General features: G+C 39.1%; 1 protein-coding gene across 1 annotated transcript in view; it reads left to right on the top strand.

Annotated features, from left to right (window-relative positions):
* Nucleotides 1–27,770, top strand: part of GALNTL6 (polypeptide N-acetylgalactosaminyltransferase like 6) — a 1,179,186-nt gene that overhangs the window by 501,403 nt on the left and 650,013 nt on the right. The gene's annotated exons all lie outside the window — the stretch shown is intronic.

The following is a 27,770-nucleotide window of genomic DNA, read 5'->3' as shown; positions in this document are numbered from 1 at the left end:
TTATCATTGTATTCGGGTCCATCAATTTTTCAATTTTTGTATACCACCCAAGGAGGGTCTGAAGCAAGACTCCAAAATATTAAAATATTAAGAACCTCTGCACCATTTATGTGCACGGTATCATTATCTTGTGTTAACTTGCCTTGCTCAAATTATTTACGGTCTGGAAAATTCCCTGCTAAATCATTTTCGCCCACTTGACAGTTATTGGATTAGAATTTCCTTTTTGTCTGCATTGTGTATTGACTATTATAAAATAAATTCCACAGTTTAAATTCACATGCTGATTTGCATTTTAAAATCATTCTCTGTATCAAATTGACGTGTGCTTGTATGTATTTTAAGTGTAATCAATAAAGGTTAGATTTTATGTCACACATTTGAACACCATCTTTTCACTTTCTTAATATTTCAAGTGTGCCCCAAAAACCCTTTCGTTCTTCCTAAGTCTCTTCCAAGACACCTCATTTAATTCAGTTATCCTGCTGAATCTTTTGGGAGCACCACCAACCTAGTACCCCATAATATTCTTTTTGTTAAAAGGTCGCATGTTGGTTTACCACTAAATTCCTTATTTCAATTTTCCTTCCTCACAATCTGCCTGTGACACTTCACCCAGTTATTCATTCAGCACCTTGCAGGCTGTTACATAAGCTCCTTGGGTGGTTAATTGTTTCCAATATAGCAGGTGGCTATGGATTGCCTTAAGAGGCATAAACTTGGGTCTGATTTCAGCCCCATTTCTAAGCGATAAGCCTAGAACACTTAGAAATATAGCACTGATCGCTCTGTGTGTATGCGCTGCAGTGAGTGATGTGCAGTTCCCGTGCGCCACGATCACCCAGTACTTCCCTGCTAGATTGCATGGTTTTGCCTGTAAACAATAGGCAAAAACCCACTGGCCGCAAGATGTGAGAGACAGTAGTTGCCCTATGTGTTCGGGGCTTTAGACATCTTACTTTTTGTTATTTGAGATTTGATTTTGTTACACTTATTGCTTTATCTCAGTTCTTTTTACAAGAAAAAACACTAAGGGATAAATTTACTAAAACCTGTAAAAATATAAATCATAGCGACCATTTTTAGGATGCAATGACCAGAGATGATGATAACCTGGGGAAAAAAATGTCAGGACGCCCTCCAATCAGACGAAGCCTAACCTTAGACACCTTAGACACACCCATGCAAACTAAAGATACAGTAACTAAGTATAGAAATTAAAGCACTAAATATACCCATCAAGAAGATGTAACACATAATTAACAGTACCAAGGTGGGTTTTTTTATTATTATAATTTCATTTATTTGTGAAGTCTATGCTTCATATAAATCTAGGACCTCTCCTCATATGGCTGTAGTCAGAGAACAAGGCATTACTTCACAAAAAATAAATTACAGCATTTCTCAGGGTGATGCTAGGGAAAATTATAATGCAACTTTGCAAGGACGGTATAATAGTGAACATTACTGCCTAACAGCGCTGAGGTCATGGGATCGATTCTCACCATGGCCCTATCTGTGCAGAGTTTGTATATTCTCCCTATATTCTCCCTGTTCTTGCGTGGGTTTACTACAGGTACTCTGGTTTCCTCCCACAATCCCAAAAATATACTGGTAGGTTAAATGGCGTCCCAAAAAATTAACCCAAGAGTGAATGTGTGTGCGTGTACATGTGGTAGAAAATATATATTGTAAGCTCCACTGGGGCAGTGCCTGATGTGAATGTTCACAATATGTGCGCGCTATATAAGAAACTTAATAAATAAATACATTATTACAAATAGTACTGGTTACAACATGGCATGATCTTACAACTTGCGTCAGGAATTGGGGAGATGTTCTTATGGTTAGTAGCTCAGCCAATTGTTTATGCTTTTAATGTTCCTGCTACACACAGTGTCATTTTATTTTCTCTATGCAAGACATGATTTTTATGGCATATATGGCCCTCATGCTGATGCTTTCTAATACAAGGGAATGAGTCAACAGAGCAGTAAAAGTGTATAAAAGAAAAGAGTCAATGGGTTGTTAAAATGACATCCGTTGCTGATGTACAGTATAGTCTGCACATTTATAGGACATAGTAAATAGTAATTGTCACTCATTGTTAAATGTGGGGAATGATAGCATTTTGCATCAGTCAGTTCTTACATAGACCACTTGACATAACAAATAATGTATTGTTTGGATGTTTTCACAGCAATAAGTGGAATGACGAGTATATAAACAAAAGAGTTTGCAACTGAATAAAGTACTGAATCTAATTTAAAAAAATGGGATTTAGCATTTTGTATAATGAGAAATACTGAAATCTTATGGTCTCTAAAAGGTTTTATGTCCATATAGGGATAACTTAGAATAATGTAGGTACTCTTTACTTATCACGGCGCCCATCGCGGCCATCGCGGGCATTGAATGCACTAAAAAATCGGGTGCGACGCGATGCCCGCGATTTCCCATAGGAAACAATGTTAATTGTCTCAATTGACCCGATTTTCCTGTTCAATGCCTCAATTGACCCGATTTTTCCATAGGAAACAATGTTAAATGGCAGAGAGAAAGGTTTTGTGAGAACCCAGCACTGGATGAGGTGCAGCTGTGTACTATGGAGAGGGTTAACGCCCTAACCCAATTTGAGACATATACAATACAGGGAATTTTCCAAAGTACTAGCGCAGTAGTGATTAATTTTCTTATCACTTGGGATCTTCTATTTTCTGTATCAGATCCTTTCTGGTGTCTAATGGAAACTGACTTACAGTGAAATTCTAGCAGGTGTACCCGTAGCAGTTTCTTTAAGGACACTTCAATTTCTCAGGAGAACATACAGCATGAAATAAACTTACATGAGCTTCCATTCACGCGTGCATATCAAGGTTTCTTTGTCTTAGGATGATGACGGACCCAAATTGCAGGTAAAGTATTTATTTGCACAACAATCCAGGTATTCCAACATGAAAAAAGGTAAAAAAAATAGTCTCAAGCAGGTGGGTGGATCACTGGCGGCTGTTATCCTCTGTCCTGGGTATGCTGCAGACAATGCCGGAAGGGAGAGGAGAAGCTTGTGTACTCCGCTGCAGGTCTGTCCTCACACATCTTGAAAAAGGATAGACTACTATCCGAAACGCGTTTATTGGCCGCATCCTACAAGCAGCGTGAGGACAGACCTGCAGCGGCGTACACAAGCTTCTCCTCTCCCTTCCGGCATTGTCTGCAGCATACCCAGGACAGAGGACTGACTTACAGTGGCAATAGGCACCCTGAAGTGTGAAATGGCCCCCCACAATTGTTAACGCCACCCCACGATCAACGTCAACCCGAAGCGTGGCGAGCGCAGCGGTACGCGTCCTACGACCTTTTCATACCCCCACTATCCACGTCGGCGTGGAGTTGAGAATAGAATAGTATGGCGAGCGCAGCGAGCCACCGAGCCCGAAGCGTGGCGAGGGGACGCGGATACCTGTGAAGCCCGCGAAGAAACGCGTTTACCTGTGAAGGTATCCGCGTCCGCTCGCCACGCTTCGGGCTCGGTGGCTCGCTGCGCTCGCCACACTATTCTATTCTATTCTCAACTCCACGCCGACGTGGATAGTGGGGGTATGAAAAGGTCGTAGGACGCGTACCGCCGCCCCTCGCAGGCTCGCTGCGCTCGCCACGCTTTGGGTTCACGTTGATCGTGGGGTGGTGTTAACAATTGTAGGGGCCATTTCACACTTCAGTGTGCCTATTTGGCCTCTGTGGGCCATTTAACATTGTTTCCTATGGAAAAATCAGGTCAATTGAGGCATTGAACATGAAAATCGGGTCAATTGAGACATTTAACATTGTTCCCTATGGGAAATCGCGGGCATCGCGTCGGTCGCGTCGCACCCGATTTTTAGTGCATTCAATGCCCGCGATGCCCGCAATTTTTTTACCTGCGATGCCCACGATCAAAATCGTGGGCACCGTGCTAGGTAAAGAATACCATAATGTAATCATACCAGGAATGCATAGAAGTGAAAATAAAGATTAAATACAAAGAAAATTCACAAATAAAAGCATTTACATATAATATGGAGTTGTCCCCCTTTTGCATCTTCTATATAACAGCTTCCAGTTTGGGAGTGTTTTAGTGTAAATGTGCGCCCATTCATTCTGTAGAGCATTTATGATGTCAGGCAATGATGATGGATGAGAAGGCCTTGTGCGCATTCTCCATTCCAGTTCATCCCAGACAGTGCTCAATGGGGTTATGGTCAGGGCTCTCTGGAGACCATTCAAGTTCTTCCACACTGAAATCATCCAGCCATGTCTTTATAGTCCTTGCTTTGTGCACTGGGTTAAAGTTGCCAAAGTTTCTGGAATAGAAAACTGTTGCCACAAAGTAGGAATCATAGAATTGTTCAAAATGTCAGGGTATGCTGAAGAATTAAAACTACCCTTCACTGGAAGTAAGGGGCCTAGCTCAAACCCTGAAAAACAGGCACATGCCATTATGCCTCCTCCCCCAAACTTCACAGTTGGCAATGCAGTCAGACAGGTAACATTATTCCGGATCCGTCAAATCTAGATTGAAAAACAGATAAACATGATTCATCATTCCACATAACATGTTTCCACTGCTTTATAGTCCAGTATTGGTGTGCTTTACACCACTCCATCTGACACTTGGCATTGGCTTTGGTGAAGTGAGGCTTGCATGCAGCTGGTTAGCCGTGGAAACCCATTCCATTAGGCTCCCACTGCAAACTTTTTGTGCTTACATTAACACCAGTGGAATTTCTGATCTCTTCAGCTTTGGAATCAAACTTTTACACCACATGCACCTTAGCTGTGATTGACCCAGCTCTGTTATTTTACATTGTCTTCCACTTTGTTGCCAAGTTTCTTTTGTTCCTAAACATTGCCACACTCTATAAAAAAATAATTACTGTTGACTTTGTTTATGAAGTTCATAAACTGTCTTATTGCACAGGTGTCATCCTATCACAGTAAGATACATGAACTCGCTGAGCTCTACAGAACGACACATGTAGTATTACAGATGTTTGCACTTGAAGACTGCATGGCTAGGTGTTCGATTTTATACACCTGTGGAAATTACTCTGATTTAAACACATGAATTAAAAAATGAACAGGTGTGGCCAAACACTTTGTCTATGTTGTGTATATTTTGCCCAAGAATACTTCAGAGAGAGTTGACTTCACTTCCAGAATGTCTGTACAATCCATATTGAAGGTGGCAAATATGTGACTTGTTGATCACTGCTAACTGATGTCTTTTCATACAGTTATAATAAATTCATTAGCAAATTGCAAAAACCTGTAATTTGGTCCAATGTCTGAATTGTCTAAGATTATTCACTCATCTTTCATTGAGACACAGAAGCATAACAGATACCAAATTGTTTTCGTAATTTATTCACATAGTTCTTATTATATTTGTAATTTATTCCATAAAGAAAAGTTCTACACTAGCCACTTTTTTAACAATTGCTAGTTATTTTTTTAAGCCCAGCTATAACCGACTTTATTCTGTAGTTTTTTCTTTACTATATTTTTAGGTACAGTGCGACAAATAGATGCAAAGTATGCCATCTGTTCAATAAGTTGCTTGGAGCCTCACTGCATTCCTCTATAATTCTCACTCATTCAAAGAGTTGTCCTACTGTGTTGGAATGTTTATTTTTACTATTGCCTATACATACTAATAGGCACCCCAGAGATTATTCTTTACATTTTAGACTTATTTGTATTCCAAATCTACTTTTACATTTTGTGGAAAATATGGTTATTGATTACTTTTGTGCATTCTATTCTAATTTGCTTTAAGGGAGAACCAACACAGTTTAATATTATGTCCATTCTGTATATTTTTTTTATTCACTTTTTTCTATGTCAAATATTGTTGTTTTGTTATATGAATATATCGGCTATGTCCTTCAATTATGTTTTCATTATATTTGGTACATATTTTATAGTAGGTTAAGAAAAAAATTAAAATTAGCAAAATAACTATAGAAGACATATTATTATTACTACCAAGTAGGACTATCATCGAATTGCTTATGATTTATCATCCTTATCATAAGACGGAGATCTCTGGGCTCTTTATCCCCTTAACCATGGGGTCACATCACCCCTGGCCACATGACCCATTCACATATGCTCAGAATGGGTTCTGCACATGCTCAAAGTACCAAAAATTGTTACTTTACAATAATGAGCACCTGAATGACCTCTAATATGTGTATATATATATATATATATATATATATATATATGTGTGTGTAGCATATTAAAAAAATATTTATGTACTATACAAGCAATTGTTACTAAGTACATAAGCATTTAATATTCAAATACCATAGAACAATAATAATCAAAAAAACATTAACATATAAAATAAGATTTCTAGCAATGTTGGAATTTGAGTAATGGCTATCAGTAGGTTGTGCTAATTAAAGTCACACTATAGAGGGCTGTTTATTAAGATTATTATTTCTGTAGCACAGTCAAATATTGAACAAACATTTTGTAAATTACGTAAGGATAACATGTATATGATTCCCTTATAAGCTTTTATTTATTTCCTGATAAAATAATCATATTTCTACAAAGCAAACTATTGCCAATTAAACTTCATTAATTCAGCCACATTTCATATTTATTAGGGACGTTTTTTTTATCACAGTTCAGCTTTATTTTGCTGTTAAATGTCCAGGAAAACGTTGACTTATTCACCTTGCTTTAAAAACAAAAATATATGCATAATGGACTATTTATATTTAAGAAAATAAATATCTACAAACAACTGTTGACTTGAGATGACTAAACTGATTAATTAAGTCTCAGAATGGCAGTAGGATCATTTAGGGATCTTAGATATTTCACCACCCTGTGGGTTGTTTATGCTAAATTTATCTTTAAATGATTAATGTAATGTGTTACACTAATAACCAGCAGACAGAGCCTATGCCCAAAGTACATGGACTTCAGCAACTGAATTGTTACTACTTCTGTCAGAATAGACACACGGAAAGGAAGAACTCTGGCTCTTTGGCTGAAGGCAATGACCTTACCTGCAACTTCCAATTCCAGGTCTGTTCCACTCTGTGGAATGCCCTCCAAAGCACAATAAGACTATCCTCCAGTCTCCAAACCTACAAGCATTCCCTAAAAACGTATATCTCTTTAGGCAAGCTTATCAAATTCCAGAACCAGTCACAGAACCTTTCATTCTGGTGGAATTGATGTAATAAATAATACAGTATCTATCCTTACTGTATGTATTAATGCCTATTTCCCTATAGATTGTAAGCTTGCATAGATTGTAAGTATTGTGCATCATCTTAGAATGTAAGCTCTTATAAACAAGGCCCTCTTCCCTCATCTGCTTTTTCTTCTCTTACTTAAATCATATTTTATGGCATCAAATATTGCAGTTTTCTGCAACTCTGATACTAATTCTAGGGTCTTCTGCTGATGCAGCTATGATTATGTACCCTGTACTTGTCATATGTTGTATTCAACTGTAATTCACCATTTTGCTTATTAGTTTATGTACTCTGTAATTGGGCCCTGTGTATCCCTTGTGGGGCCGTATATATAAATGATGATGATAATAATAATAATAATCATCCTCATCATCATCAATTATGTGTACAATGGAAGTTTTCTCAAATTTCAAGGATGGTAATGGACAGTTGAATGAAATTCAGTTATTTTGTTTAAAAACAAATATTACAGTGCAGAACAATCTGACATACAGTAGGTCTTAAGATAATTCATGAAGCATGCCATTATGTTGCATTCTCCTATCCTGAGGTCATGATTTTTATAGTAACAGGAAATACTGATGATGCACTGTGTTCATATTCTATCACTTGGTGTAATAGAACATAGACCATTGGAATGTGTACAAAAATGGTACATGTTGAGCTCCATCTTAACAATGTTTAGTAAGATGTTTACATACAGTATGGAATATTTGTGCTTTTCTGTAGAAAATACTAAAGATAAGATCTCCAATTATTGCGAATATCTAACCAATGAGAAAATTGTGGAGTGCCATGAAAATCAGATGTCAGCAGATATCAGGCATTAGATTTTCTCCTGAGACACCAGCAACTGTAGAAATCTGTTTTTTTTTCAGCAGCACCAAATATTTACATTGTTTTTTGGAACAAAGACCACACATACAAATAATGTCAATGGACTGTTATCTGTGCAATGTGTAGTGCTTGAAAAAAAAAAAAAAAATATTAAATATTCTTGTTACATTGGTTAAAAAAAAACTATCAAGGTGCTAAAAAAGTGCTAGACTAAATGTTACAATATAATGCCCCAGCGCAGCCAAGACAACCCAACCCAGGGGGTCCCAAGACTTGAACTTATCTCTAAAACTTACAAATTGTGTAAGTGTATTCAGTTATTGAAAAGTGGCCTTTCCAATATGCAGTCAGCAAATATCAGAGATACATGTTAACTGGGTAGTTGGGAGGGGTGATCATCCAAGCTGAAGAAGTCTATGCTTTAAAGTGTACACATGTATACAATACTATGTCTTACATAACCTTTTTTGCCAATTTTGTAACATTTTTAGAACTAAAAAGCTTTGCAATGTTCAGGCATGCATTAACACATCCGGGGTGAAATCTAATATGATGATAGAGTCAGAAAGTGAGAGATTTGGTAAGAAATTTCCAGATTTTTTAAAGCAGCAATCATTTACACTGCAAAATCAAACTGATTTTTCAGTGTAAATGATTGCCACTTTAAAAAAACTGGAGAATTCTTACTAAATCTCTCACTTTCTGAATCTCTCATCCTATTACATTTCACACCATGTCTTTACCATTGCTACCCTTCTGGGCCCAGAAGCAGGTCACAAGATTGCAATTTTTCACAAACATAAATTAAAATGAGATCAGGTGAAAATCTTTGTTATCAAAATGTATATATTTACAAAATTTATAAAAAATGTATTTCATTTTTGTAGGATGTAGTTGTATTAACTAATAGAAGCTATTATTATTTCTATTTTTCTCAGCTGTTTCACACATTTAGTAAAATCTAACAAACATATGAGTATTACGGTATAAACTAAAGCTCAGATTTTGTGAATTAGGCTTTACAGGTCAAATAGTTGGTTAATTGCATAATTTAATTATTTTATCCTTCTAAATCTTTTTTTACACAATAAATGTATTTATTCTTTATTAAAGCTGTTGATTGCTAAATGATGACATCATCATTAAAATCATTTTCTCAAAATTGTTTACTTTAAACCATATATTTTACTTTTGCTGTTGTAGTTTGAAATGTCCCTGTGGTTTTAATGTTTTAAACTTGCTTGATTAAGACAGCCATCTTACTTTGGTTTATTTGTCTCTGCTTACCTGTACTTTCTGAGCTACTGTATACCACATTTTACAGTTTTCTGAAGGTTTAACCTCAAAGGCAGCACAAGCAGTCCTTTAATCTGTTGATTAAAGGTTTGCTCAATATTGTACTTTTTTTTTAAAGGAAGTCTTTGTATAACTACTATGAGAGGTTTTTTTTCAAGATTTAGACTTTTTTTTCTTCTCTGATGTTTCCATTAAATGTACAATACTTTATCCTCACACTGTGTTTTTACCCCTGTGATAGACTACCAATTGATGATAAAAAAATAAAATCTTAGAGTAGATACTGAGTAAAATGAGAATTTACTGCAAATCAGTTGTCTGGTAACTCATTCAATTTTTAAAAATTTTAGCAAATTTAATTTACTCATATTTTTATTTGTGGTTTAACTTCAGTAAAAAAAAAAACTTCATTGAAAGGAAAAAGCTGCTCATACATCCTATCTGCTCCATTTTGCAAATGTATGTGGATACATATGTACCTTTACTTTTCAATAAAATCTTGTTCTAAAGTTGTTGTCAATTTTAATGATATACCTAAAATAGGCACATGGCACCGTCCATAAGTGAAAAGTGCGATTACCCACGTCCGGGTCCTAAAAGTATGTCCTTAAGCACGTATTTGTTTCAGCTAAGGATATCCTTAAATAAAAGACTCAGGTTTTGCTAGAATAAGCACATCCAGCATTCAGTTATTATGGCCAATATGCCCGGCAATTTGTAATGGACAATGTCAGCAATAAGTTGTATATTACCGGTCCTTAGGCTGAATAGTCGCCGCTTTGTGGAGGGTCTTTACGTGGACCTGAATAACTGGAGACTGCCACTTGAATGGTGCAATGCGGCTGCAGTGTGGATGACATCGTGTGTGAGAGCTTCTCTCTGGTGTCAGCGTGTGAGGGATCTGGCCTAGTGGTGTAACAGCACTTGGGGAACTCTACCACTGCACCAGATGTGCTTTGGTGTAGATGACACACGGTCACTTTGCGGTGTTAATGAACCGGGCAGCCAGCTTCCAAATCAGGCTCCTTGGAAAACGTGTTTCTCCACCCACAGGGCGGCTTTCTCAATTCTGAATCTTTTGCCAATTTCAGTCTCATTAATAGTTACTTCCTTTAACCAGAACACCCCTGGACAATACACGGTTATTAAATTTCCTATTACCTGAATTCATTGGTATATTCCCTGCCATTGTTTCTACTAGTATTTCCGATTATTGTAATTGTTATAGTACCTGTGTCTCATGCTTGCTATCACTAGCTTACCTTCATTGTATTCTTTGTGTGACCATAAACATAACTTGATCACTGATGTTGTAGTGGTATTATACAGTATATTTCAGTTAAATCAACTGAAGAAATACCTGAGAAATACCTAGTAAACTACAGTATGACAATGATGTAATACAGCTGGTATAATTATATTTGCTGCATCTGAAAATAAAAAGTTTGCGTAGCCTTAGGTATAGCAACTAAAGCACTATTGTGTTTATTAGAATATCAAAAATAATAAAAGCCAGCTGTATAGTTAATGATAAAAGCCATGGAAACCATATATAGAACAGACTTGGGAAAAATAGTTGTACTTGTTTAGTTTCACAGCGGCAGTTACGTACTTAGCATAGCGTCCCTTTCAGAATTGGCCTCGTGTTCCCAGTAGCATAGTCAGTCAAAAGTAGCGCAGTGTGTTCCGCGCGACCAGCTAGTCAGTGTAGCCAGTTCTACAGGTGCCGAGTTATGTACTTAGCGTAGCGTCCCTCCGCACGACCAGCTAGGTCAGCGTAGCCATTTCTACTCAGCGTAGTACAGGCGCTGAGTTATGTACTTAGTGTAGTGTCCCTCCCGAGACCAGCTAGTCAGCGTAAGTAGCGTCCCTCTGCGTGACCAACTAGGTCAGCGCAGCCAGTTCTACTCAGCGTAGTACAGGTGCTGAGTTACGTACTTAGCATAGCATCCCTCCGCGCGACCAGCTAGTCAGCGTAGGCAGTGTTAGATTCTGTGACAGGCAGACATATTTCAGTCATGGCTGCTGAAAAGCTGACACAGACCTCCGCCAGACTGAGGAGGAGTCAGTGGCATTTCTGCAGAGCCACAAATTCCGGCCTGACACCCAGACCTGCCTCAATGAGGCCCAGTGTCAGGGAGCGGATGTGGCACTGCCATATCTGCAGCTGTGGCAAGAAGGTCAGTGTCAGGGCTGTGCAGTGGTTGAGGGTTCCATCTGACCTTTGTCACCCTGATACGGTTCATCTTCTGTTGGGCAGAGGAGCTGACCAGCATCCGCTTCTGTCAGAGACATTTGTCCATCTCATAGGCAACCACGGTCCTCCATAACAATTTAATGCAGGAGGCCTGCACCGTCGACCTCTTGTCGCAGCAACACTGGTGAAATGGCAGCCCAGACACCATCGTGGAAGTCGACGAAAGCCTCTTTGTACAATGAAAGAGCCACGTTGGCTGCATGCTGCCCCAGCAATGGATCCTCGGGGGCATCTCCAGGAAGACCGGAGAGTGTTTCATTCTGGCAGTCAAGAGACATGATGCCAGCACCCTAATGGCTGCAATCGAGAGGCACGTGCAACCGGGGACCACAATTTATTCCAACCGCTGGCGGGCCTACAAGACTAAGCTGGCTGGGTACCACCACGCCAGGGAGAACCATCGTGGATCCGGAGAGAGGGGTTCACACCCAGAACATTGAGAGGCTGTGGTGTTCCTGCAAGTGGTTCAATAAGCATCAAAGGGGCACTGCGTGTCATCAGCTGGACTCCTACTTGCAGGAGTTCATCTAGAGGAAGACCCATGGCGCAGAAGCCCTCTTCCAGCGCATCCTGTACATGCTGAACCTGCTTCCCCAGGCACAGAAAGGTGACGCTGCAGAGGCAGAGACAACTGCGTTGGCTTCAGCTGCTGTTTCTGCCAGTGCAGTTTCCGAGGAAGGACTTTTTCTCATTTTTTGGTGTCTTTTTTATTCTTATTATTCATTGTATTGTCATTTCATAATTTTTCCTTGATTCTTCTTCTTAATGGTAACTAAAATCCAGTTACCAGTTAACACATGTCATCATTACTGTCTCAGGTGTATGATATGGCAAGTGTGAATGTGTTCCTGAAACACCCCCACTATCCACGCCAGCCCAAAGCCTGAAGCATGGTGAGCACATGCGGAATACATGTGAAGTAATCCGCGTCCGCTCGCCACGCTTCGGGCTCGGTGGCTCGCTGCACTCGCCAGTCTTTTTAAAATCAACTCCCCGCCGACAAGGATAGTGGGGGTATGAAAAAGTCGGTAGAACGCGTACCGTGTCCCCTCGCGAGGCGCTCTAGCGTCTAAATTTAGATGCACCCTTGTTAGCTGTTTGCGGGGCATCTAAATTTAGATGCTAGGGCATCTAATTTTTCGTCGCACCCTTTTGTTAGTGGTTTGCCAGCGCTGTACTTAGACGCTATAGTGTCTAAACCAGTGGTTCCCAAACTGTGCGCCTAGGCTCCCTGGGGTGCCTTGGGACACTTGCAGGGGTGCCTCGGGTTGGTCGTCCAGGACCAATTCAAATTATTTATGATAAATTATTTCTGGACAAAACCAGTGCTGGTGGCTGCCAATCATAAAATGTGTACAATCAGAACCAAATCCTGCCCTTTACCACATAATTGAACCTAAGAAGCACTTATAAACACAATCTACTTAATTTGATATATATTTTTGGGGGCATAGGGGTGCCTTGGAAAAATTCTGATACTCTAGGGTGCTGTGATTAGAAAAAGATTGGGAACCCCTGGTCTAAACGCTGTACTTATATGCTATAGCGTCTAAATTTTACACGCACCCCTTAGACACCCCTTTGTTAGCGGTGTGCCGTGCTGTCTATTTATCTGTGGAACTACAAGTGCCACAATGACCTGTCAGTGCAGGGCTGCCGCGGAGTCCCTATGCTGACAACATAGTTCAAGCTGGCCGTGCCGTGAAACTACACAAGTGCGCACTATTTCTTAGCAATGTGCCAGACTGTCTATTTGTCTGTGGAACTTCAAGTGCCACAATGACCTGTCAGCGCTAGCCTGCCGTGGAGTCACTGTGAAACTACACAAGTAAGGCAGGCTATGCTGATAACGTAGCTTAATATACGCTGATAACGTAGCTTAGAGAAGTAAGGCAGCCATTGGCGGGCTGCCAGCGTTCAAACGCCAGGATTCAAACGTAGCGTAGAGCTGCTGCCATGAAACTAAACAAGTACCAAATATGTTATCACTAAAACACACTGTGATATAATTATTTCAAAGTGAACATTTTGCCCAGTAAATATTTTTTTCCATGTATTCTCCAATACCTCTTATGTATTACCGCTCTTGCTTTTATTCATATGCCATAAAACAACACCATTTTAACCATAGATACTACAACAATGAAGTCTGTGTTAAACAAAGAGACTATATCTAATGAGGCCTACACAAAGGGCGACTATAGTAGTGTTCTAAGCGATCTACAGTAGTTAAGCTCAGATCACTCAGCAAACATTGCGGTACCACCAGCGATGAGTGCTGAGCGATTTGTCATTGCTCGTGTTCTCAATAGAAAGAACACAGGTGATGACTAGATTTATACTGCATGCACTATAAATCTAGTCAGGCAATAGCGCGCTACCGCTCATCGTCGTTGCCAGGTGCCCTACACACAGCAATTTGTTTTTAAGTGATCTAGAAAAATCTAGCCAGATAACTTCGTGTGTAGGCCCCATAACAACAGAAACGGATATTACAAGTTCAAAAATTTTGTACAATTTCAGGAAAAAAGGTTTGTTGCAACTGTTGCTGCCTCATTTTCTTTTCTGAATATGGAACCAGCAATCATGAGTTAGGAGACGAAATGACAGAATGAGATCAGAATATTTTCAAAGTTCTTATAAATATATTGCATATTTCTTCTTAGTTTTCTCAACAGGAGAACAAGTTGCTCTCCTAAATTACAACAACAAAAAATCTAGTAATTATTATTTTTTAACAAAAATGTGTCCATTGTTCTCCCTTTTTCTTTTGAAATGAATTGTTATTTGGATTAACTTAATAAAAAAAATTATATATATGAATGTAAATATTAATAATTTAATTGGCTCAGAAAATGTCTGCCTAAGGTAAACAGATCTCTGCTGTTTGACAACTATGGAATTTGGTGAATGGTTGGCCTGAGACATTGACAATAAGCATAACTTAGGGAATTTTAAATGTATACTTCGAGTGCTAACATCTCTGTAAGAGATGTGCAAAATATCCATTAAAAATGCCGTCGCTCACATTTGTAATAAAAATTCAAATAAAAAATGTGTAAAAAAAAAAATTCACTTGGCACTGAAAGGGATAATAAGGCCAGTGCGAATTTTATTTATTTATCCGCATGTAATGAAGTACAGTAGCACATATACTGTATCACATACTGTAGTTACCTGCACGTAATGAAGTAGCACATATAACACATATAATTGTACATGAAATGACACTGAAATAAAAATATTAGATTAGAATTTTGGCTCTGCCACATTTAGCCAGTATATTGATACATTGATACATAGAAGTTTAGATGATGCAGAGAGGATTCAGCAACATTCCTCCTCCAGAAAATTGACACTGAACAACATTCTTTCTGAAATTCCCATAAATGCTTTATTATTATTATTATTATTATTATTATTATTAATAACAACAACAGTTTCTTATATAGTGCAGCAAATTAATTTGCGCTCAGACTCAGATACCACTGTAGGACCTAAGCACTGCAACATGGGGGGAATTTAATAAGGTCCGAACTGCTGGAGTTGTGGGACTTTGTGCAAGAATGACTGTATTTTTAGAGAGGCAAACATTTACAAGGCAAAACCAACCTGATTCGGAAGCAATTACATTTGTGCCATGGTGTTAATGTTTACTATTAATAGAAATTATCAATAGAGACCAAGAATGTGATGGCAACCAAAACCTGATAGTGACACATACTGTACCCAACAACAAAACAACTACACTGTTCTCTAGAGGACTGTAGAGTTCTTTTAGTTGGCAGCACACATTCACTCTTGTAGAATGATAGTTCATCTGTTCATATCACCATCCTCCACTCTATGGTTGCCTTTGCTCACAAACATTGGTGTTTCAATAACTGTTGCAAGGTGTGCAGTGCACATGGGCATACACCCATGCATGGGGGTACACACCACACACACTCCTCTCATTTAATTATACTCACCTCTCCTTCAGTCTGGCTCTGTCATGCGGCAGCAAAAATCAGTGGGAAATTGGCCACTATGGGCATTTTGTGGATGAGCAACAGAGGTTCCTGGACAGCACAATGCCAGAGTCTACTGCACCACTGGAATCGAGCCTGCAAACAGGCTGCCTACTCTCTGGAAGCACCTCTGCTCACAAATATGCATTGCCGGTTGTACACTGGAACTTCTATAGCATGCTTCCCTGTGGAGGTGTACTTGTTTTTAACCAATTAAGTAGATGCTTTGCATGTTTTACCTTCCACATTGAATTAATGTGAGTATATTATGTAGTGCAGACTTACACCCACTATAACTATTTTCTTTCAATATTTTATTCTTCATAATTCCACGATGAAATGTCAGATATTGTCCCTAATGCATATATCCTATATAATAAAAGGCTAATGCATTGCTTCACCTCCTTGGGGCGATTTGAAGTGGTGGCCAACAGAGCAAGTCAAAAGTTGCTCTGTTCGGGTGCGCTGACATTACTATTATGTGGTTCCATCATTTTCACAGACTGGTAACTAGTGCAAGCATAATTTATGTCAAAAGGGAGTGGACATGGGAAGAAAGTATTAACTATTTATGCTATAAATTCTACTATTAGAGCAAATTTGAATAATTATGTAAATAATGCATTTAATACACATTTTGAAAACATTATCTATGGAAAATATATACATATAATTATATTTTTAAGACTGAAAAAAATACAACTTATGGGGCCTGAGCAATGGGCAATATCACGGTATTTTCTAAGCGATCTCACCAGATCCCTTGAAAAATTCCCCAACATCACTCTGTATGTAGGGGCCATAGTGATGCGTGGTCCTGTGTAACGCTATCGCCTGGGTGATTAATATCCAGCATGCTGTATAAATCTACATAATCACGGGTCAGGACCAGTGTTCTCACTGGCACATCACTGTACAGCTCTGTGTGGTGAGCGATCTTAGCAATATCTCCCCATGTGTAGGCCACTTAAGAACTGACATATAAAACAAGTTAAACTAGATGGGAGCCATACAATTTTAGGATTTTATCATTTTCTTACGCTACTGTCCAGAAATAAACATCACTATTTTATTAAATGTTAAGCACACGTATACAATCTAAAACTGAAAATTTTATTTTACTCAAGATTTAAAACCTTTTCTAACACCATGTAAAATGACGTACATAATCTAATTGTTCTTTATGGATTCTTAATCCTCCAAGGGAGGAAGCCAAATAATGAACACATTAGAAAATTAAGTCTTTTTTATGTTCTATGTTTTTCACTGTAAAGAAAAATATCACAGAGATGGATTGGCAGGTTAAAAGATTCTATTACTGTTTTATTGAAGAGTAATCACTGTATGTGTAAGACCATTGTGACGCTATGAGACTAATGCCCCATATACACTAGACAATTTGCTCCAGGAGCAATATTATTAACATCAGAGATCCCGGGCAAGTGATATATTGCATTCACACTGAATGATATTGTTAATGATATATAATCGCCGGGATATGGCCGCTAAGCTCATACATAGGGTTTTGATTTGTATTTTGTTCGAAAAATTGTCAAAATGCCCAAATCGCGTAATATTTGCGGTTTTTTTGTCCCTAGAGTACTATTGACCTCAATAACATTCATTTCCAGCCCTTTCCAGACAATTTTGACCACTATATAGCTCACAATGTTGTTTTCATTCAATTTAGGCCAAGGTCTGCAGCAAGCTGGCTGGTTATTAACAAATAGACAGTATCAGTATGGTGTATTGGGGTGCAGTACACACAAACAATGAATAAAAAGAGAAAAATTGATTTGGATTTTTTTACTTTAATTAATAAAAAAAATTAATGCGCAGCTTCTATAATGCTGCGTGAAGGCTGAACAAACGCACCTTCTGACAGTATACTATGGGTGCAGTACACACAAACAATGAATAAAGAAGAGAAAAATTTATTTGAATATTTTTACTTTTAATTATTTTTAATGCGCAGCTTGTATAATGCTGCGTGGCTGCAGAACAATCACACACGGAACTTGTGGTGTATTCTATTGGGGTGCAGTTATATACAGTTATATACAGCAAAAAAATAAGGAACAGCAACATTTTAATTTATTATATTGTATTTTTTCTTTTATGGACGGGCCTTGGATAACATTGCATGGACCATGGAGGCAGAACAATCACACACTGAACTTGTTCTGCTTCTGACAGTAGTATATGGTGTATTGGATTGCAGTGCAGCACACCACAGTGACCACACACCACAATGAAAAAAAAAAAAAAAAAAGCTGACTGACAGCCTGCCTGTGTACTACTGTACCCCACTACACTGAATGACAGCCTACCTGCCTGCCTAACACACTACCAGTACAATTACAGTATAATTAAGTATATTTAAATATATATATATATATATATATATATATATATATATATATATATATATAATATTAATATATATAACCCAGCACACAATCCCCTCTGCAGTCTGCACAGCACAAACCCCTCTGCACTGCACAAACCCCTCTGCTGAGTCTGCACTGACTGCACTGCCACAAACCCTTCTGCACAGCACAAACCCTTCTGCACTGCACAACACCCCTCTGAGTCTGCACAGCACAAACCCCTTAAGTCTGCACTGCACAACACCCCGCTGCACTGCACAACACCCCTCTGAGTCTGCAAAGCACAAATCCCTCTGTAGTCTGCACCCCTCTGTCGGTCTGCACTAGTGTGCACTGCACTCCTCTGCACACTAATTGAATTGATGTAACAGACTGACAATGATGACAAGTGATTTATGATTCTACGATGACAAGTGATTGATAATTCCACCCCAGGCTCTGCCTGCACACAGCACAAGTTCTACCACCGGGCACAAGCAGAGCTGTGCACAGCTGGAAGCGTGAGGGTGAAATGGCGCAGAATTCTTGGGACGCCGAGTTTTTATAGACTCGGCGTCTTGCAAGAATCTGATGCAAGATTCCTGTGTTCGGCCGCTCTCAGGTTTCCGAACAAAGCCAGAAACTCCCGAGCGCGGCTCGCGGGCACTCGGGCCGGAGATGTTCGGAGCAGTTCAGATTATGTGGAATCTGAACCGCTCATATCTAAAATATAGATACATAGATATCCAATCGTAAATCATGTAATACTACTTCAAACAAAGTGGCACTCCAGGGACGATTCAGCAGCAAAAAAGTTGTATGTGCAGCATAACATACTCATGATTCCAAAGTTTCGAGACTAACATGCCTCTTTTTTCAAGGTGAGAAGCTTAAAAGTGAATATTTACTTACCTAAATAGAAAATCCATATCTCAGAAAACACCGTCATCCGTGTGCAGCAGGCGGGGCAACAGGTTTCACCTGGACCACCCACAGTGACGACGTCCGCTTACTCGCTTCCGATACTCAGCGCCCTTTCACCATGGTGACCGGCTCCACATCGCCGGTATCCTCAACAGCCTCACCACTTTCTTGTATAGTGCTAAAAAGAAAAAAAAAACAGTGTATACTCAGCCTGATAGGACCTGCGTGAAAAAACAATAGAAAATAGATGAAGATAAAAAGAGAAGAAAGCATATATAACAGTGAGAGCGTACATAAATTTTTTCCTTATATAACATTAAAGTAATGTCACTGTACATCATAGATAGATAGATAGATAGATAGATAGATAGATAGATAGAAAATCGATAGCTTGAACTGTTTATGTTGAGGAAATTATTGTTGTCAGTCTGATTTATTGAAAGCCCTGAGTGCCTGTGTATGTATATATATATATATATATATATAGCAAGAGCCCAACAGTAAGAACACTGGAAGACGGGACCAGCACACCCTTTATAATCAACGTAGAAAAAATTTATTGTGAACAATGCATCATATAATAAAAATCTGTATACTCATCCAAGAGTTAGCTGAAGACAGCAGCATACTCAAATGCAGAGATAGCCCTGACGGGCCGTTTCGGTAACCAAGTACCTTCCTCAAAGGGCTTTGAGGAAGGTACTTGGTTACCGAAACGGCCCGTCAGGGCTATCTCTGCATTTGAATATGCTGCTGTCTTCAGCTAACTCTTGGATGAGTATACAGATTTTTATTATATGATGCATTGTTCACAATAAATTTTTTCTACGTTGATTATAAAGGGTGTGCTGGTCCCGTCTTCCAGTGTTCTTACTGTTGGGCTCTTGCTATATCTATATTGCCCTTGCACCCCGCCCATACTTATTGGAAGTGTGCGTCTCCCTATATAGACTATATATATATATATATATATATATATATATATATATATATATATATGTATATAATATATCCTTTCAGTATACAGGATTGTAAAACCTACAGTGAATATACTTAAATGTTGCATAAACTTATTTATCTATTACTTCACTTATTTATCTTAGGTAAGTTCAAACTAAAACCTTGCAGTATGATGAGATGCATTAGCACATTGACAAGAGAAATTTGTGTTGTGAAAGTAAAGGTAAGCTTTCAAAAGGGAATGATGATTGTGTCAACTATTAATATCTATACCATTTGTCATCAATGTCAGAAGCATGCACTTTAAAGCAAAGATTTAGGCATTTAAATGTATTATTTTAATGCACATGATAATCACTCTCTGTATATAGTGATAGCTGGATTGTTAAAACTATACATTATCTGTCTTAGTATATAGAACAATATAGCTGGACGAACAGGTCAGCTTCCGGGGTACCTTCATAAAATTGTACATAAACCAGAGTTCCCTAAGGAACAAACCAAGTGGCACGCCACGGCTATAGATAATGTATTTTAAGCAGTGCAATAAGATATACATTACAGCTGCCAGGGTTTCATGGCCCAACTGGCCATTTCTTCAGGATGGTGGCTAGCAAGTAGAAAGGGAATGAAACTAGATCTCCAAAGGTAGCTAATGTAACTCGTCTTTTCTAGAAATTTACATTTCTGAAATGTCCATCAGGACCTCTATTTAAAATAAATTCAGCAGAAGTGCCAAATAATGCTCACAGACCTCAATCTATTTTTATTAATTTCACTGGATTTAGTAGAGATTGACACTAACCAGCCTTGTTATTGGCAATGTATGTTAACATTGAAAAAAAAGCTTTGTCTAATGTGGGAAGCATTGCTGTATTTTTTAATCTGACAAAAAGTATTCATCTCTGCCTGCCTTTGTAAAATTAAACTCTTCAGCACACTAAATTCTAAGTAGCAAATTCAAAGAAATGTGTTTCATTACATAAAAAATCTCACTACCTTTAAATAGCAATGAAACAGTGCCAGCTGAATACAAGCTTTGATGTTATTTTGTTTCATCTTTTCCCAATGTCTAATATATGAATTAATCTCCTAATGAAGTAGGAAAGAGTACAAACAGGTTTTTAATTTTTTTCCTAGTTTTCCCAATTTTTATTGTAAAATGGACAGAAAAAAAAAATGTTTGCCTAATTATTCATGTTAATAATAGTCACTTGTATCAGCACTAAAAATTACAAATTAAATAAAGAATGAATAAATGCTAATTCAACATCTCCAACGAACTGGCAATTCAGTCCAAGTTGCAGCTAAGGAAAAATAGAACTATATAAATCCAGAATCTTTATGGATTGGTGTATAATGCTTTATAATAAGTGCATTATTTGCAATAAAGTCAACAGTATTTACAAAAAATCATCATAATAACCTATTGTTGACATTGTGGTGATATCCATGCCCATATAAAAACCCAAGTTAGTATACCATTCATTTAGCGATTAAATTATAATTTGTAAATAAGGAACTACAGTATCTTGAAGCTATACCTCCAACTATTATGTATAGTTATGGGCAAAAACACATAACGAATTACAGCACAAGACAATTTAGGACAAGTACATGGTAAATATGGATAGTTGCATCAGGGGACAGGACACTGAAGCAATCATCAGGGTAGCATTGGTTTATATATTTTAAGAAAGGCACATGAGGAAAGAGGGCCCTGCTTGTGAGAGCTTACATTCTAAAGGGGAGGGTTAGACAGACAGGGGTGACACAGAAGGGGTTGAAGTGGGTATAAACAGAAGGTTCGGATGAGAGATGGTCAGGTTTTATGCAGGGGGGTGGGAAGAGGTCAGCTTAGTCTTTGATATTTTAAATCTAAGAAAGCACTGGCTCATCCAAGAGTAGATAGAAGAGAGACAGTTGGAGATATGAGTAAGGATAGAGAGAACAGGAAAGGAGTGGTAGATTTTAGTATTATCAGCATAGATGTGATAGTGGAAGTCGAGTGAGCAAATAAGCTCACCCAGAGAGGACGTATAGAGATAGATAGAGAAGAAGAGGGCCAAGAATAATATTTTGGGGGACACCTACTAGCAATGGAAGAGCAGGAGAGGTGAAGTCATTAGAGGTACAGATGAGCATTTTCAAAAACGATAGTGCAAATACAAGCATTAACAGTGATAGTAAAAGTTGTTTGCAGATGTAAAAATGTTGATATTATGGTTGAATAGCCAGATTAAGCAGCCAGGAGTAGTATGTTCAGAGAATGAATTGATCTCATTTAAAGCAGTCTTTGGTTTTCTCAGTTGTTGTTTTCTGTCCTTCGGTTTCACTTCAGTGTAACGCCAGTATAACGCTGCAGTTATATTTAAATTATGCCGCACTTTAAAAATGATGCACTTCAAAACTATTATATACACAGCTAAACCATGCACACAGCCTATACGGCCCACAGCCTATGGAATCATATTGAATGTAAAATTGAATCTGTAGCATAGGATTCATGTCCGGGAACATTTTGAACTGTTGGCAGTAACATAGGTTATCAAACGGTCAATACCTTAACTTCAGTTTCTATAAATAAAAAAATTGCACAAAAATGATATTTGAAAACCTGCTCTTAAAAAAGAGCAACATTTTTAAGTCAACTGCCCAAACATTGGTATAGTGTTTGACATCTCAAAGTTAATTTTAAACTTTTATTGAAAATGTTATTACAACACTGGTTTGACATGTTATTACTGTTAGTCCCCAGATACTGTATAATAATAAGATTGACACCCCCATTCCCCAAGCGAAAGTCTTGAAAGGGTTGGGATTGGAGTTATTTTAATTCAAAGTAATAGTTCTTGGCCAACAAACTTGTGGAATCTAAGGACCTTGATCGTTACTAAATGCCAAACTTGTTGGGAAGTTAGCTCCTGGAACAAAAGGGTTGGGTGCAGGGGTATGCCCAGTGTTTCATGGGCATGCCCAAAAAAATAGTGGGTGCTCCCAAGAAAATGCTAGGCATACCCCTGCGAATGCAGGCAGGTCAATGCCTGCTCAGGGCAGGTGGCTGACATCACATGACATCAGCACCTGCCCCAAAATCATCCAAATAAAAGTCCTGATTTCTCTTTCGTGTATGCAAACACACCCACTTGCATGCTAGCGGGTGGTGGGAATGGCGGGCTATTGGAGGAGCGGCAGGCAGCAGTTAACCTGTTTGCTAGGCTGCGAGCATATGCAGCCTAGCGAACAGTTCCGAATCAGGGTCCTTGTAACAATATCAGCAAAACAAATGTCAATTAATTTGGCATAAAATGTTGCCACTTACTGTATCACAATATTTTGTATTTCTGTATTTTTTGTATTTCTAAAGTAAGCAATTATAAATGTAAGACTTATTTAAACTTTTCGATGGGGTATCTCAGTAGTTCAATGATTACAATTGCCAAGAAGATGACTTTGAATGACATGCAAGTGTAGCAAAATAATGTGATTTCCTAAAACTTGAATAGCCAACTTTTCCCTCTAGCAATTATTATTAATTTCTCATCTACATTTTCATATGTATAATCCAGCCTGAGGCAGAGAATCAGTAGTCTGTTTTATCAAGCATGACTTTGATGGATATATTGAGGTAATTCACTTTAGATAAAGAAAATACATATATGTAATAGAAAAAATGACTGACAGTTCAATATTTTATATATATATATATATATATATATATATATATATATATATATATGTGGGTAGGTGGGCGGCACTCTCGGACCTTGAAAGCATGTGGGGTATGTCGGATAATGACCCCCGCAGCCAAGTTGTGATACAATGTTTCGATTTTATTATCTTCCTCAGGTACCTGGTCCATTAGCGCACCCTACTTTCCCTTTTCTTTGCATTCCCTTTTCTTTGCATATATATATATATATATATACATATATATATATATATATATATATATATATATGTATATATATGTATGTATTGCATAGGACAGTCCAGCACTCCAGGTATTGGTATGGATATAACTTGTAGAAATATTGCTGCGCTGCCTTCCTAGAAGCCCCTAAACGGGAGCAGCCCAATAGGAAAAGACAGAGGCGGCACTCCACAGACTGTAATTCAGTGGTCCTTTATTCCAACCGTTTCGGCCCCCCCATCGTCAGGGACATACAGCACACATCAACAATTTATGATACATAAAACCCTTATAAGCCCAACACATCCCACCAAAACCCCGCCCCCCCCCCCCCCCGCTGCCGGGAGGTGCATACCAAGTCTGCTCACCTGACACGGGGGATCCCGGCACTCAGCCAGCAACCTCATCAGCTGTGGCGACAGTAGCCTGCTTCTCCCCATTGCCGCAGACCGGGAGAGATGCGATCACTCACCCCTCCCGCACCGACAGCCGGAATCGGAAGAGGTCAGCGGGGGTCAACCACACAGGCAACACACATCCGCCAACCATCCACCGTCCGACAGCCTGCCAACCGTGTAGCAATCCACGTCCCCCACCAATTGGAGCAGACAAGTTCAGTACCTGGCAATATAATAACAAACATGTCACAAAAAATGTATATATATCACCCACTGATTGCAGTAGTCCAGTATTGTACAGGACCTATAAATAAACAATAACATGCTCTAATGTGAAGAAAAAAAATAAAAATAAAAAAAAAACATAAAAAAAAGAACACAAAAAAACAAGAAAAGCATACAAAGACATATTATAAGTAATAGTCATACCTATCTCTCATAAGCTAATGACATTAGCATATTAAGGCTATGCACAATAACTGTATGCTTTTAGGTCATGCAGTTTTTTTAACACAAATATGAGACTGGCATGCTATCTTACTAGAAGTGTTCATAAGTAGCATTGAAGGCCCAGGGTCTCATTGAGACCCCTGGGCGCCAGGGTGTCTAATGTAAAAATCCAACGACTTTCTCGCTGTAATAGGATTTTATTTATATTACCCCCTCTAAGGGAACAGGATACATGATCTATAATGATCGAACGTAAGCTACTGACTGAATGATTAAACTGAAGTCACTGTGTCCTGATTTGAAGGCTTGTTTGATGGCTGTCCTATGTAGGGCCATGCGCTCCTTGTACTGGCACTGGGTCTTTCCCACATAGGACAGCCCACATAGGACATATATATGTATATATGTAAATAGAAACAAAGGGGTGCCCTTATCTGCGCCAAAAATACCCTGAAGCCGCAACTCTGGGGGATCCCCTGTTAGATGGGATCCAAGATTTTAGAGATGAGGAAAAGGGGGGTTTCAGAGTGTGCTATAAGTTACTCATAAATATATGATAAAATATTTTTTTATTTGTAAAAGTTTCTATATAGTGTTGTATATATACAAAATTAAATAAAAACAAGTATCCAGTTCAATACATTTTTGTGTGTGATTCACAGCATATATTCAAGCATTTTTGTTAGGTCCAACACGTTTTGCCAACATGGTGACTTTATCAGGGGCGTATAACAGTTTGAAATTGAAGATACATAAAGCGTCTCCTCCTTAGGAGTTTATATATATAATATTGAACTAAAATATAGCCACAATTAATAATTCCACAAGCTTATTAATATTACTATATTTTTTACATTATGTTGAAATTTTAGTATAAACGCTTCTGATCTCATCTTTATCTGGTCCTATTTTGTATTACAACTACTTGAATTACTATGAATATTATAAGTCACCTTGGATTTCTGTGAAACTTGGAAACTTGGAACTTGCATGGCTGGAGAACTCCATGGTGACTAGTGATAATGTTAAACTTTATAATAAATTGAGTATTGTATTATCCTGATCAGTAGTTATTTCTGTTAATTTATATTGTAATAGTACAGTACAGTATGTTGCTATTTTTGATTGATATAATAAATTAATGTTTAGAAAAACTAGTAAGTAAATCAGTTTGAATTTTGCTAAAATGTGTTACAGATTCAGTATCCCTTAACAAAAATGCTCTGGATATTTTTATTTTTCGTACTTACCTGGTCTCTTGTCGTTGCTCCAATGGTCTCCCGACTTCTACTGTGTCCCTCGGTATCCACAGCTCCCTTTGGATTCCTATTCAGCAGCCTCTACAGTCCCAAGGGTGCATTGCGCGAGTGCACGCCCACTCACTCATGCAATGTACCTCTGGGACTGGAGATGCTGCTGAAGATGATTCCGAAGGCTTCCATGGACACCAGGGATGAGGTTAGTATGAAAATAGAGACTGTGTGGAGAAAAAAAAAGAAATATTCTGAAAAACCACGGTTTTCAGAATATCAAGGGTGACATTCTATGTGCTGCGATTTGCGTTTTTTTGCGTTAATTAGTAAAAAAAATGGCGATATCGCATTTGTCCTTCAAAACGCATATTTAATAGGATGCGCTAAGGGACAGAAATCGCATATTATGTGCGTTAATGCATGCTGACCAAAAGTGCGAGATAAATTCGCATTTTTATCGCATCCAGATGTTTTCGTAAAGAAAAGTATACAAATCGCTTATTTAATGCAATGCGTTTTCGCAAATCGCACTTTTAAGCTGACTAATATTCGCCCTTATTTCAGACCAGGTTCTGTTTGGCGAATTAGCCAGAACCCTGCACAGATCGCAATGTTCTGTGCAGGGTTCTGGTGTAAAATTAAAAAAAAAACGGTTAAAATAAAAAAAAACGCGCGCGGGGTCCCCCGCCAGAGCATAACCAGCCCCGGGCTCATTGAGCCGGTGCTGGTGACATAAAATCAGGGTCCCCGACAAATAGGGGTCCCCTTGATTTCATGAAACCAGCACCAGGCTCAAGGTCCGGCGCTGGTTCCCAAAATACGGGGGACAAAATGACTAGGGGTCCCCCGTATTTTAAGAACCAGCACCGGACCCAACCAGCCAGCAGGGTAATGCCAAAGCCGGGGGACACTTATTATATAAGGTCCCGCGGCCAAAGCATTAACCCCTTGGCTGGTCAGGGGTCCTGGGGAAGTGGGGACCCCCCCAATGAAGGGGTCCCCCCCCCTCCAGAACTTACCAGCCCATGCTGATAGTCCGGGGCTGTCCCCGATGCCCCTGGGCGGTGGGCATCGGGCTGATGGATTGTGTAAAAAAAAGAAGAAAAACTATTGTTTTCTACTGGCGAACTATGAGTCCCAGCAAGCCTACCCCGCATGCTGGGACTTGGAGAACCACAAGTCCCAGCATGCGGGGCATTAAAGGGCCCGCTGGTACTTGTAGTTCTACAGTACAAAAAATAGTTAAAGAAAACACACTGACACCCTGAAAAATAAAAGTTTAATACATACATAACACACACACACTGATACTTACCTACCTTGAGCCCATAGGTCGGTCCCTGGATCCTGGGTCCGGGCTCCGGGGCTCCAGGGCAGAAGAGTCCGGTTCCGGGGCCTTGGTCCTGGTTCCGGGGCTGGTCCTGGGGTTCCGGGGCTCCTGGGCTGAAGAATTCGGGGTCCAGGATCCGAGGTAGTACCCAGCGGTACCTAAGGAAGCAAATCCTACTCACCTGGTCCCCGGCGACGACCTTGGCATCCTCTCCGTATCCTCTGGTACCCGGCTTACAGGACTTTCACAGGCGCAGAGATGTTTCTTCCTCGGCGTCTCTAGTCAGAATAATTTCTGGCCAATCAGGAGCCGAGAAAGTCGGCTCCTGATTGGCCAGAAATCATTCTGAATACAGACGCCGAGGAAGAAACATCTCTGCGCATCTAGAGCAGAGATGTTTCTTCCTCTGCGTCTGTATTCAGAATGATTTCTGGCCAATCAGGAGCCGACTTTCTCGGCTCCTGATTGGCCAGAAATCATTCTGACTAGAGACGCCGGGGAAGAAACATCTCTG

Source organism: Crinia signifera, chromosome 1 (assembly GCF_055691185.1).
Source record: "Crinia signifera chromosome 1, ASM5569118v1, whole genome shotgun sequence".
Taxonomy (NCBI): domain Eukaryota; kingdom Metazoa; phylum Chordata; class Amphibia; order Anura; family Myobatrachidae; genus Crinia; species Crinia signifera.
Note: the sequence above shows the minus strand (reverse complement) of the source record. Positions and strands in the feature narration are given on the sequence as shown.